We start from the raw sequence: 15,097 nt of genomic DNA on the forward strand, positions 1-15,097 counted from the left end.
AACATTATACCTTCACAAAGGAGGAGTGGATGTAGTTTCGTGCATCTCGAGAGTCTCAAGAATGGAAGGTATGTTTCTTAACATCTACAAAGTCTTTAATGGAGTTTATTATGATTTTACACTTATGAACATACATGGTTTCACAGGGTAAAAGGTTAGCTGCCCAAGAAAGGCAAAGGTTAAATGATGCAAGACACTTGTTATCACGAGGTGGTTATGCAAAGCTTGAAAAGAAAATTAGAAAGAGTCGAGCGGAGGCCTTGGGGCTTGACTCCCTCGACCTAGCACCAACACCTGCTAGTTACGAGCTGTGGAAGGCTGCTCGGACTAAATGTGATGGGAACATGACATCTTCCTCAACTTCCTTGATCTCACAAAGAATTGTAAATTCAAATTCTAAACATTGTTTGATTGTGTATTTATCATAGCATGTCTTTTAAGTAACAAAGTTTTTTTTTTTTTATGTGCAGGATGAGTTGGTTGAGGAGCAGACTTAGGGAACATTTGTTGGCCATGGTAGGGATGACATTCTAAGAACGACCATTGGAAAGCCCAAGCACCCAAGACGTGTACGTGGAGTTCCTGGGGCGATTAGTCTTCGTGACTACTTTGGCCCTACAAAAAAAAAACACTCAATCAACGAGTCAGGAGGCACTGAGGCAGATGGATCTTCAGTGGGAGGAAAGACTCAACCAAAGCATGAGATCAATGGAGCAACAATTCATGGAGTAGCTACAAGAACAAAAAGAAATACTAAGAGCGCTTGAAGAGAAGTTGCATTCCATGACGTAGGGCACCATGGATTTGCCCACTGAAGCTCCCACAACACCTCGTGTCAACACTAAAGGATCATGCTCTGCTATAGAACCTACTGAGTGTAGTGGTCAGTATGAGTTATTGGTTGATGGGGATCCCCCACGCATTGTGGTTGTCGGACGAGTATTCTAGAGGGAGGACAGACTATTCATGGTGTTCCCATATTACCCCACCACGTGCGTGTGACGATTGACGAGGTTCGGGATCCCCAAGCTCAGGTGCTTGTACCCACTCCAGATACTCATTTTGTGGAGGAGGAGATAGAATCATTTATAGCCGGCCTAGAGCATTGATCATGTCACACATTGCTACTCCACAGGTATAATATTTTTATTATTAGTATTTCTATGTTAAATTTAAAAATATTTATTGATAACTTTGAAATTCTTATCTTCAGTTCACAAGTCCTCAGAAGCAGCCGATGCAAGAGCCGGTCATAGATGAAGATGATGAGATGGCTAAAGTAGAGGATGATCCTCTATCAAAGCTAATGAAAAGATTACCTAGGTTCAGTAGAGGATCAATAGAAATATACTGGGATTTGAGAGTATTTGGTCTCCCCCCATGTGCCTGTGTATATCACATTCAATGATGCATTGGAGATCATTAGGGGAGACAGGATGTTGAATATTTTCATCCTTCAACTATGGTGCATGTAAGATAGTTAATTTTGTCTTCCATATTAGTTTTATTTAGATTTCTAGTTTCTAACAACTTAACTTTGTTGTTTTAGGTACATTGACACAATCATTGTAGACCAAGGTCGGTCTTCCATGTACAGTTTTGTTGAACCTCAGACCATTCAACCTTCTGGTAACACACTTGAAAGAAAACAATATTATTTACAAACATGGATGACTGAGTCAAATAGAGACGTATACCTTGTGCCATATATTGATGGGTATGTGTTGTTTTATGTAAAAGTTCATTAAAGTTTACTTAATTAGTTTACTAACTTTTTATGATTCATGATAGGTCTCATTGCAGTTGATGGTCATCATTTCCAAACAATGTAAAATTATATGGTTTTGTTTGCTGCACAGGAAGATGAAAAATGACTTGAGCAGCATGCTTCAAGGGTAAGTGTTTCTCCAAAAATGACTTTGAATTTCAGGTTAACCTTAAATTTTTATGATAAATATTGTTAGATTAATATTACTTTGTGTTTTCAATCTAAATAGAGTTATGGGTAAATCACGAGGTCAACTAGTTCAAGTTTTGTATCCAAAGGTTGTAAGTCATTTATAATTCTATTTCATTTTCTATGATATTAATTGAATGATCTAAATTTCTGACTATTTAGTTTATCACTTTAGTGTAACAACCAGCTAGATTCATGAGAATGTGGCTACTATGTCATGTCTTGGATTGAGACCATCATTCGAGCTGCCATTACAGATGACTAGAATGAGGTAATGATGCTTACCTTCAATACATTACAAATCAAATTCATCTTTGAACATATATGAAACCATAATGAATCTTTCTTAATTTTGCAATGCTTCAAGAATACATCTCCTGTACCAGAGGACACAATTAGGCAGATAAGGCAGGAGTGGACAACTTATCTTCTACAAAGATGGAGCTAGGAACACTTATATTTGTTGTTGAACATTACTTATGTTTAGTTTAAGTTTATAATTTGATATTTTTTGTATTGGATTGTTTTTTAGATTAAGTAGAACTTTCTTTAGTTGAAATGCATATATATATATATATATATATATATATATATATATATATATATATATATATATATATATATATATATATATATATATATATATTATAGTATATTGTTCTAGGACAATTTTCTGTTTTTCGGGTGTGGTTTTATTGTAAAAATAAATTAATTAAAAAAAACACTCAGTAGATGTCGGTTAATGACATGTCCGACGTCTATAGACTTCTGTCCAATGAGTTACTGTGGACAAAACCATCCAGGGCCTATAGACGTCAGATCTAGATACATCCGACGTCTATATAGATGTCTGTTAGGGTTGGGCAAAAAATACTAAACTATATTGTACTACAGTTAAATTATACTATATTATACTAAAAAGAACTGAACCATTTTTACTATAGCTTAAATATACTGTTTTATGGTTCAGTTTTTAAAAATTGAACTTAATAAACTTTCAATTCAGTTAACTGCAATTAACTATATTGTCTTTGTGGTTTGGTTAGTTTGTTTGTTAGGTTGAGAGGATGGTTGTACCTTTTTTTTTATATCTTCATTTTGTATACATCATTAAAATTACAGTATCATTTTCTTAAAATACCTTCGGTTATATCTTCATTTTTTATACATTATATTATTATTTTTTATTTAGATCTAAAAGATTTAAAATTATCTTGTAAAATATTAATTTTTTTAAAATATATATTTTGACACAATTTATTTAAAATTTTATTTTAGAAAGGTGAAATTAATTTTTTTCATCAAAATTTATATATTACAGATTTAGTTTTAAATTAATATATTATAATTTTTTAGAAATAATGTATAAATAGTGTATATATTTATAAATATCTACGTATAAAAAAGAATATAAATATCTTTTTACGGATATTTATAATAACCAAATAAATAATAAATATTTTTAAATGAATTGCGTAATATATATATATATATATATATATATATATATATATATATATATATATATAAATTAAAGTACCAATATATATAAATTGTATTTTTAAGTACACATATTTTTAAATACATTTAGCTAATATTTTTTCACAACTTATTTCATTTGAAACATTACTACCTTTTAAAATAATTTTTGTCATATATATATATATATATATATATATATATATATATAATTTATGTTTTGGTTAAAAAGATTAATGAGATGTAAAAGAACCAGTAAAATACACAACATATATGTCCAAGGCTTCATGAGAGGGACAATTTACAATTCAAGTAAAAGACTTACGTATATATTATAGTTTAATACAATTTACAATTCAGTTAGTAGTTTAGTTCAGTTTATATTGTAGTTTAGTACAATTTACAATTTAGTTAGTAGTTTAATTCAGTTTATATTATAGTTTAGTACAATTTAGTACAATACAGTTTGATAAAACAAAAAACAATTCAATTTGTCTGAACTATTTAAACAAATTAGTTTTTAGTTCAGTACAGTGCAATACAATTTCATTTGCTCACCCCTAACGTCTGTTATACCCAAATCTGACGTGTCTATAGACGGTATATCCACAACCGACGTCTATATAGACGTCGGTCTTCTCAAGTCTGACGTTTTATTAACGTCACATAGACGTCGGATTTGGATCCAAGGTTAAAAGGCCAAAATAACATACGTCTAAAGCCCTTTGTGCACTAGTGAAAGAGTAAGTGATCATCTATGTCTTATAAATGAGTTTTTGTGGTTTCCTTCTGTTCGTGTCTCACTAGTTGAACAAGAGGAGATAATATAAAAGAAATCTTTAAATTTTTGTTATTTTTATTATATTTATTTAGTGTGATGTTTATATGAGTGACGATCTCTTGTTGGTATCTGATAAATATTTGCAGTATTTGATTTATGGAGGGCAAGTGGAGAGAAGAAAACAGGGTGGTTGAAGATGATGGATTAGCATGGTGTCTGGAAAATTAGCTACAACGATCCACGTGAGACATGATACCATATCCTATTCCTATTTGGAGGAAACTTTGGGTACAAGTATTACATATAAATTTGGATGGTAGCATTAGCATGTGTTACAGTAAAAAGGTACATTTATAAACGTGTATCGTTAGTGTGGTGCCAACCTAGTGTGACTAATGGAAGGTCTAGATTTTTTGGTTCATGTATGTCATTACGTTTTTGGTTGAGTAATAGGTGAGATATTCCCACTCACAAACAGTTAATAATTAATTTATAGTATTTAAGTGAGTGCAAATATCATTTTACAAGTTGGTTTTATTGAACTGAGTTAGACTTAAAGTCTACTACATAACATGGTATCAGATCTAAGTAGATACAAATCTCATCTTAGTTGAATTAAGTTTAAAGTCCACTCCTTAACATCTATCTAAATGTTCGTTCTAAGTTCCACCTCGTTTAGGATTCGAATCAAATACAGTTTAAATAGTCCTTTCACCTTTCAAAATGCTTTTTAAAAACAAACTATGACCAAACTTAAATCTCCAAATACAGATGTATGGTGATTGTTTCTAACAATGAGAACAAACTAGAATTAGAACAACTTATAAACTTAATGCAAAATCAAAATTAAAATATAAAAATGTAAACATTTTGGTTGTAAACTCTTTCTTGACAAACCGTATCTAAACATTCATCCTTCTCCAGTATTTAATTTGATTATGTTTTAATTAAATTTTAAATTGCTGACCATACAAAGTTCTAATATTCAAACGTAAAACTTTTCAACCCATTATTGCATAGACAAGCATCCTGTGCGACGGGTTTTTATCTTTGGCTTCCTCTAAGAATTGAAGGTTTAAAATTCTTTTGTTATTACAGAGGTGGCTACTTATAAAGACCTTTACAAATATTTGAGGTGAACCAGATTGAAGTTGAATTAAATAAAAAAAATTAAATTGGTTGAATAAAATTTTGGTTAAAACAATAAACGAACTGAGTTGTTTTGTTAACTTAGATTTTATGAATTATTCTTAAATATGACTAAATTTTTTTAATAAAAGTAAATATATTTGTATATTTTAAACTTAGAAGTTAAATTAGAATTCATCAATCTCTTTAGCTTGATACATTTTAGTCTCGCATAAATAAATTGATATAATCTACAAAACATTCCTAATAATGAGTAATTTTAGTGAAAAAAAAATTATCAATATTGTGACCAATTTAGATATCAATTTAAAAATTAAAAATTATTAGTGACTAAAATACTTTTTAAATTGATTATTATAATAAATTAGCTTCTAAATTGGCCACTAAAATTAGTCATCAAAGTTTTTCAATTGTTTTAGGAACCAAAATTTTGGTAATTAATATTAGTGATCAATTTAGTATAATGACCAATTTAGAAACTATTTAGTTATCAATAATTTTTAGTTTATAAATCAACATCTAAGTTTGTCATTACAGTGATTAGTTATTATTTCTTTCATTAAACTTGGTCATTGTTTAAAGATTTTATTATAATGAATCATTTTAATCTCCACAACGTTAATTTTCTTTTACTTGTTGAATGACTATCCAAATTAACATTTGAGTTTGAATACCAAACAATGTAATAAGCTCAAATATCAAATTGAAATATCCTTTAACACATACAAATTTTTAACTTGAGTTTGGTTAAAATAATCATATTTATTCATTTTTAAAGTTTGAAAATCAAATTATATCAAAGTTTAAAATGGAAAAAATTATAATTTCATATTAAAATTTAGAAATTAAAAACATATTTAATATTTGAATAAAATATACTCTAAAATAAGTTAAGTAACTATAATTTAAACATTTTAGATAACTCAAATAATTAAAGTAATTCAATTTAATTTAGTTCATTCAGACTTTATGATACTTCAGTTTATTTAAACCATTATATAATTCTATTCAGTTACCTCACATCACTTTTGTTGTTTAGTTCAATTTTAAAATAGTTGAATTCAATTTATGTATTTTGTTCACTTCTAAATGTCCTAAGTGCTTTAGATAATATCACTATCATAATTATTAGAAGGGTCACTAGGTCACCCACTCTGCAGCTACAAGTAAATATTCTCAAATGAATTATAAGAATAAAGCTCCATGACAATAACCTTATTCAATTTTTTTTTCTTTCTTTATAAAGTTGGGGTTACTATATCTATGCGCACATTCTATATATGGGATTCCTGTAGGCTTCTAATTTTATATTTACTTTCTTTTATAATCAAATTTATTCATATCCTAATTTATTAATAGAATGTGCCAATGTTATTTTATTAAAAGTCAACTCTTTTAAAACAACTTGTACTAGTACACTCATAACTTTCACGTTCTCTGTTACACTAATACGAAATTCAAAAAGTTATTCCATTTGAAAAGTAAAACAAAAAGATTTAATATTTTGATTGAAGTATTAAATTAAATCCAATACAAATTATGTGACAAAGAAATAGATTTACCATACAAGACAATGCATACATTAATAACACTAGAAAGAAAATTCGTTATTAATAATTTACAATACATTATATAAAAATAAACTAAAAAATTAAATCATACTTTTCTACCATAACTTTCATGTTTCCAGTTGTCTTTTTCAATAATAAACAAAACCACATCATAATACCATAATATTATTAGTGGAACAAATAGTATCTATTGCCAATAAGACCTAACATATATAAATTTATTAATGATGTTAGTTTAAGAATATAACACATTAAATTTAGGAAATTTTACGTACGTATTATAAAAAGGTGTTATGTAATGGAATTGTTGAATCTAATGTTGAATGTAAATCTAACACTCCATTTTTTTTTTTTATTTCCAGACTTTTATATTAGTTAAGGCATAAAGAAAATGGTAGATTTCAACATATTCCATGTTCAAACTTAATTTATTCAATTAGTACTAATGGTTACTGTCATAAAACCTTAATTAAATAAATAATATGAAAAAATTAAGTATAATATCTATTCAAGTGATGTTTAGCCTAATTAAGTGTTAAATAGAGTTCAACCTAGAGCATCACTTTGAGTTATTACCCACCTTGAGGTAAGTGATTCCCAATAGTGATAAGTTATTTCTTTACCTTTATGACATTATACTTGATTCAAGCGGCAACCAATACATGTTACAAAAAAATTAGAGATTATTGACCAACAAATTTCGTCAGAAAACAACCAAAATTCGTCAATAATATTGTATTATCGATGATAAGCCCGTCAGAAATAACAAATTAGAATTGAGTTCAATTTGTATTTGTTATCCAACTATCCAAACTTGCATGAAATGTTCACAATACAGACAAACCTACATAACATTTTCAAATCGCAGACAGGTCTGCATAATATACATTCCAGAATAGTCCAATCACTGATTGAATAAACAATATGACATAATTTATATTGTTCAAATTTAAGAACTTCTTTTTTTGTAAAGTAAGCATAAGATGTAAAACATAAAACAATATGATCTACACCAACAAAGTATATGTTTGAAACACGTGAGGAAATGTAATGTTCAACAATAACAAGAACACTAATAATTTACGTAGTCATCATCAGAATGGTCTTCATCATCCTACTGCTATTCAGGTGGCTGAACTATTATGAGTTGCACTGATGTGGGCTGCTCTGGGACGATAGGTGATGGGGAGGGTCATAGTTGGGTTGGAGGGATGGTGGAGTGAAGTTGTGAAGCTTCAAGCAACAATTTCATGACCATTTGTTTAAAGTTTGTAAACTTGTGTATCAAATCAGAGTATTCCTGGTCACATTGCTCTAGTGCTTGCATGGGGCAGACAACGACCTTGTCAGCAGTGGTGGTGGAAGAAGTAGGTTGGTGCTTCAAAGTACCTCCTCTTACTGTTGTGTAGTTTGCAACAAGTTGTCCTGCACTGTACACTTGTCCATTTTTTTCCCACCAACGACATTCACCCAACATTATGTCCTATGGATGTCGTCATCTTCATTATTCGAATCTAACTATTGAAATTCTTATATAAAAATCTTCCTATTCAAACATTAAAAGCAATGTTAGTAAATGATACAGTAACATAAGGAAAAATTACTAGTAGTAACAATGTTTTATGCTTAAATGAGTCTTTCGAGACCTTTATTGAATGAATTGACTAGTTCCCTTCCGAACACGAGTCTATGTAAAAACCTCATCAACATAGACCGCTCGTCCCAAATCTTTTGCCTGTAAGAAAATTTGGAGTTAGAAGTGAACATAAAATAGAAAATACATAAGTTATATATGAAAAAGATAGAAAAGTAATCAAGGTTTATCATGCGAATGACATGTTCATGAACCGTGATCGATCCACTGGTATGCAGGGTCCCACCCTTTTCAAAAGCTCTATTCCTCTAAGCAGTAACACACTTATTGTGAAACTCTACTGAATTCTATGGAGCGAGTAAAGAGTTCCATATGTGCTTGCCCAACCAGTAAGGGTGCTCCCTTACATTGCGGGCATCTCTAAACATCTCTGACAGCCGATGAGATGCTTTAGTGTGGAATTTCTTCGCATTTGAGTTTCATGTTCAAGTTTCCACTACACCTTCATTTGTAACAAAAAATGATACAACATTGATTAATTAACATAATAAAATAAGAATGACAATTTGTTTAATGGGTTGTTCACCTTAAAACGCTGTCAGAATGGTTGTCTATCATGTGCAGGTAATGCTCCCCAAGTAGGCTATAGACTTAAATATTGTTGCATAATTGATCGTGTGATGGCCTAGGAAGCAACCTTGGATGGAAGAAACCTGCATATAAAGAAATAAAATTCATTTGAATTATGGCAAACTTAAAACATCAATATTATTAAGAAAGGGATTAAAGTCTTATCCTCTACCATAAGGCGGTACAGAAGATGAGGAAGATATAGATGTAGGGTTGGGGGGGATTGAGGGTAATAATCAGAAGGGGAGGAAGATGTCTGCTGTAGGAGGAGGAGGAGGGTCTGCTGCAAGGGGAGGAAGAGGGTCTGTTGTAGTGGGTGGAGGAGGGTTTGATACAGCTAAAAAAGGGGGGTCTATTGCATTTGATGGCCCCACGGATGAACGACTTAAGGCAACAGTGGTAGGTAGTCTAGCAGGCACCCTAATTACATACTTTGGTGTCTGTCGTTGCCTCTTTTTAGGCTTTGCTACCCTTTTTTCCTTTATCACGACGTTCAGAACCTTCTCTTGTCATTACTACATTGAAATAGTTTAAAATAAAATAAAACAATACAGTTTAAAAAATAAGGATGGGTTAGTACAAAATAAAGTGAATATAAAATAATTGCATATAAATTTTATGTTAATATTTTGTGTATACGAAATGTTTTTTATATTAAAGTTCAATTTGGTACAATAGATGTCCAAGATTCATTCATCATCATCATCATCATCTTCTTTTTCTTCATCCTCATCATCATCATCATCATCATCATCTTCTTCTTCTTCTTCTCCTTCTTCTTGTCCTTGTATTGGTGCTTGTAGTTCATCTTCGTCACCATCAGGGTCATGCAATGCAGTTATGCGTTCAACTTCAATAATTTCTTGGGCTTGTGACATTTGCTCAAGTTGGTAGGCAACATCTTCTTCAATCTTATTTGACTCAATGCGACTTTTATACTTCGTTTGAATTGCAACAACCCAACCATGTTTGTCATTACTATAGAATGATAGATATGGGACATAATAAACTTGTCTGACATTAGTTGGTAGAATGAAAGTATCAAACAGTCGATATCTTAATCTCATTTGCAGTTCAACAACGTTAAACCTAGGATCCTCTCTTGTAGCAATTCTAGAAGGATCAAACCATTCATAATAAAAAAAGTACCACTCTCTTTAGAGAAGTAGTGGTGTTGTACTCTAACTCATATTTTATGAATGATGTCATAGAAATCATCATAAGAACTCTCTATAAGGCCCTTGACGTACACACCACAATTTGTTATTTTCTTTCCTTTAGACCGTTCATGTATATGGAATTTGTAACCGTTGATGAAGTAAGTGTGCCATTCTTTCACACATCTCATTGGCCAATTGGAGAGATCTCTTAACTCGTGAATCGTGGGAGTTAATGCTTGGTTAAAAACCTACGAAGATGCCAAAAACAAATTTTACAACAAGATTAAAACACTAGTGCAAAAATAGGGTATAACGTCACGCTTTTAACGTCGAACCACTCAATAGCTAACGTTAAAAATAACCGGTGGCATTTTTGTAAATAAATGCAATTATTAAACGTCGTTTAGAATTGTAATTCGACGTAAAAGAATATAAAACATCGAATGCCCCAATGTTAGACGTTAAAAGGTTAGTGAATTAAACAAAATTGAGCGGGAGATTGAAAATTCATTCACTTTATCTTAGCGCGCATGACCCTTTTTCTGCTCAAACTTTTTTCGAACGATGTTTGACGACCATGAAGTTTGACGACCATCACATGTAATCTTTCTTTCATTTGATACAAATGCATGTTAATTAACTACTTTAGGTATGATTTTCCGTTTGTTTAAACCGATTATTTTCGTTTTCCTGTCCTTCATAGGAGCATTCTGCTTTCTCTCTCACTGGTGGCTACATTTTATTCCTATAAACCTAGGGTAGTTTTCGTTTTCATTTTCGTTTTCATTTTGAAGAACTTATTTGTTGATAACTTGTTTGTTATTTTTTTTGTTGAACTTGCTTGATGTTGTTGTTGTTTGGTTGAACTTGTTTGTTGTTATTGTTTGATGTTTGATTGAACTTCTTTGTTGTTTGTTATTGCTCTTTGATTGATCCTATATCACTATTCATAGTTCATGGTTTATAAAATACCAAAAACTAAAAATTGTTGTTTTTTCTGCTTTTCAGGTTTCGTAGAGCTGTAAAAAAGGATCACAATTATTTTAAAAAAATAAATAAAAAGATTGATTAACGTCGTATACTGACAAAATTTGACGTTAAATTAAAGTTGAATTTTTTAAATTCGAAGTCAATTTAACGTCTCCTGATATGACGTCGTTCTCGAATTCGACGTGAAAGGCCAACAATATTCGACGTTATAGGCTGTTTTTGTACTAGTGAAATTAACCTTGCTCAAAACATTGGAAAAAAAAATACATGATATCTAAACCAATTAGGAAACTCTAACTGTATTCGAGCAGAAGCATTTCCTTCTACGACTTGCTTAGCCATAAGGAGTAAGCTGTTACAAATGAAATGAATTAGTGTATAACAATTTAACCATTGCAAAGTTAAGAATTGCATGATGACATACTTAAGGTACGACTTAACTTCACTGCAATTGATTAAGACATGGACATGAGCAGAGTTGAATTCAGCATCAATTAACCAATGGTTAAACTCTTTCCTTACATGACGAAGAAATTGTCGAAAAACTGATAATGCACCTTCACGTGGTTCAGCTTGCCATTGCATTTCATTTCTCACATTATTGGGCAAAAACATGAAGTTCTTGAAATAATGCGAACAAAAATATGTTGTCTCTCGTTGCAAGTACGCTGCACAAATTGATCCTTTTACTCTAGCGTTATTTTTAACTTAACGTTTTGATTCTCCCATAAACCTTTCAAAGGGATACATCCACCTGTATTTGCATCGACCATAACTCAATAAGAATGACTTTATGTGCTTCATGTAATGCGGACAAGCTAATCGACCATGCGTTCTCCAACCAGATAACATGCCATATGCAGGGAAGTCGTTAATAGTCCACATCAATGCTTCCCACACAACGAAATTTTGCTTCTTTGAAACATCATATGTCCAAACACCACTCCATAGCTTTTTCAAATCATCAATCAAAAGCTCCAAATAAAAATCAATCCGTAATTTGGGATTAGATGAACCTGGTATTATACACATTAAAAACATGTAAGGCTTTGTCATACTCATCTCAGGTGGTAGATTGTATGGGGTAACAATCATCAGCCAACATGAGTATGGTGATGTAGACGCTTTAATGTACGACGTAAACACATCAGAACATAGACCAAGGCACATGTTACACGGATCATTGGCAAAGGATGAATGTTTACGATTGAAGTGCTTCAAGCTTCACTGTCAGAAGGATGATGCAACATTTCTTCAGTTTTGTTGTCATCATGTCATGTCATGTGTTGTGATGTTTGTATTGAAGCAAAAATTCTTTGTAATCTTGGAATTATAGGCAAGTAGAACATGAACTTTAATGGAATTGGTTTTTTTCCCTTCGTCCTGCATGCATTGTATGATTACGAGGTTGCCCATAAAACTTGCATTCAACCAATAATGCGTCATTTTTTCCATTATCATTGTCATAGAATAACATACATCCATTAACACAACAATAAATCTTCTTCGCTTCTAATCCCAGCTTTGAAACACATCTTTTTGCTTCATAATAATTCTTTGGCAAATAATTGTTTGCTGGTGTCAAATCTAATACCAATTTTGATATAAAGTCCAATGCTTGATTGAGAACATTCCAATTAGATTTATAGGCCACCATTCTAATGCACACTAACAATTTTAACTTAGTGAGTCCTTCAAATACAAGTTGATTTGCCTCTAACAATAAATTGTAAAACCTCTGAGTGGTTTCATTTGAAGACTCTTCATCATGACTATCGTCTACTTCTTGTTTAGCATGTTGACAAAGAAAATTGTCAACCATGTCTTGCATATAGGCAAATTGATCTATCTCAGATATATGTACACCAATATCTGAACTTGATGCAAGCTGTTTTTCAGCTGCAGTGGAGGTGGAAGGAATTTCTTCACCATGAAACGTCCAAACCGTGTAATTAGGCATGAACCCCTTTTGGTATAGGTGAACTTTGACGACTTCATCTTTCAAAATCCTTGTACATTCGCACTTGATGCATGGGCATCGAATCCCTCCATCAAGAGCATAATATTGATATCGTCAAGCCATCTCCATAAACTCTTCAACTCTGAGGACAAAATCTTCCTTCAAACCTCTCCTTCCGCTATAACAATAGTCGTACATTCATTCATGGTTTTTGGGAAAATGGACAATGTTTTGTGACAAGCCAAACAAAAAAAAAAAACTTAGCCAAAATAACAACAATCCACGTGACATAAGTAATAAACTTATTACTACTTAAGTCGAACATGGAAGACAATTTGAACACTATTGTGATAGGCATACAATGAGGCTCATTCAAAGAGAACTCTTCTATATTAAAATGCCTTAGACATCCTAAAAGGTTGTGTATTAAAGTTGAGGGAGACAAATTATTATTACTAACTTCTTAAAATTCTTAGAAAGCCTAAGGACCTGTGTATTTTCACCTCCTAATCATTACTTTTGATAGGGGGAGCACAATGTTAGCTAAACCCACTCCCTGATGTTTGTTTTTGATGATGACAACACATAGTTAAGAAAAAAACATGTGTATATTGTGTATTGTGTTATATATGCTTATGCTTACTGCGAAATTTGCACATGCATATTTTCATTGTCAAATTCGACATATTTGTTGAGATTGTTGACAACACAATATCTATATCACACTGGTTTTTTATGATGACAACACATTTTTAATAACACATGTATTACAATGTGTTACACATGTGTTACATGTTCTAATCTTTAATATTGATTGTTATCTTGATATGAAATCTGATATATGAATGCATATTCACTATTATAATATGTGACATCTGTTGTGATTGCATTGCATATGTTTTGGAAGAGGAAAACCACATGCATTTTTATGAACTTACATTGTGTGTCATAACTGCAAGTTGTAAGTCGACTTCATTATGAGGGAAGTCGAATTAAGCTCGTGACTATGCACAGATTTTCAAATACAGTGTTATGTGAGATTTTGCATTGAAGATAATTTAAAAATGATCAGTTGTGTCGAAGCCGACTGTGTGCGCCACACATTCGATTGTATTAGTTGTTTGATTTGAAATTCTGTTGTGCTCATGAACAGTAACGACTATATTTATAAAAGTTAGTTGAGCATTGAATGAAAGTCAACTGTAATGAATGTGGAATTAATTTGTTTGACTGGACTTCTACTAATTAAACTTATCTGTTATAACTGTTAGGGACAATCGACTATATTAGTAGCGTATTCGACTACAGGAGCATCTGTTTTATAGAAATCTATAAATAGACAAGACTTGAGTTGTTTTAGAGAACTTTTAGAAACTAACATTTTAATATTTTGTTTCAGATTGATTCTCTGAGATTTAGAGCTCCAAAAACTCATCAAGAAGACGATTGTAATCTTTCTTTGAAGAGTTTCTGAAGGAGATTGATACTGCGCATACTGCTTGATCAGAATCTGCACAATTGAGGTCTTTTCTGGTTGATCAAGATTCGTGTTGGCATCCCTGGTGATAGCTGTTGTACTTGTTGTGACTATAGGGGTTGGACTCGTGGAGTCTAGTACACTTTGAGGATTGTTCAAAGTGGGTTGCAGATTGCAGGAGAGGGGATATCTTGCTGCAAGTCTTGCTGTGTGGTTTGCCTATATTTTGGTTAGAGGGTTAGGGAGGTATTTTATATTTTTGACGTGGAGGTCTCTATAAAAACCTTGATCATTATAGTGCATTTGCTTCCTGGTATTGGAAGGACATTGGATGTAGGCATTGAGGTCG

The sequence above is a fragment of the Vigna radiata genome, chromosome 4 (assembly GCF_000741045.1).
Source record: "Vigna radiata var. radiata cultivar VC1973A chromosome 4, Vradiata_ver6, whole genome shotgun sequence".
In the NCBI taxonomy this organism is placed as follows: domain Eukaryota; kingdom Viridiplantae; phylum Streptophyta; class Magnoliopsida; order Fabales; family Fabaceae; genus Vigna; species Vigna radiata.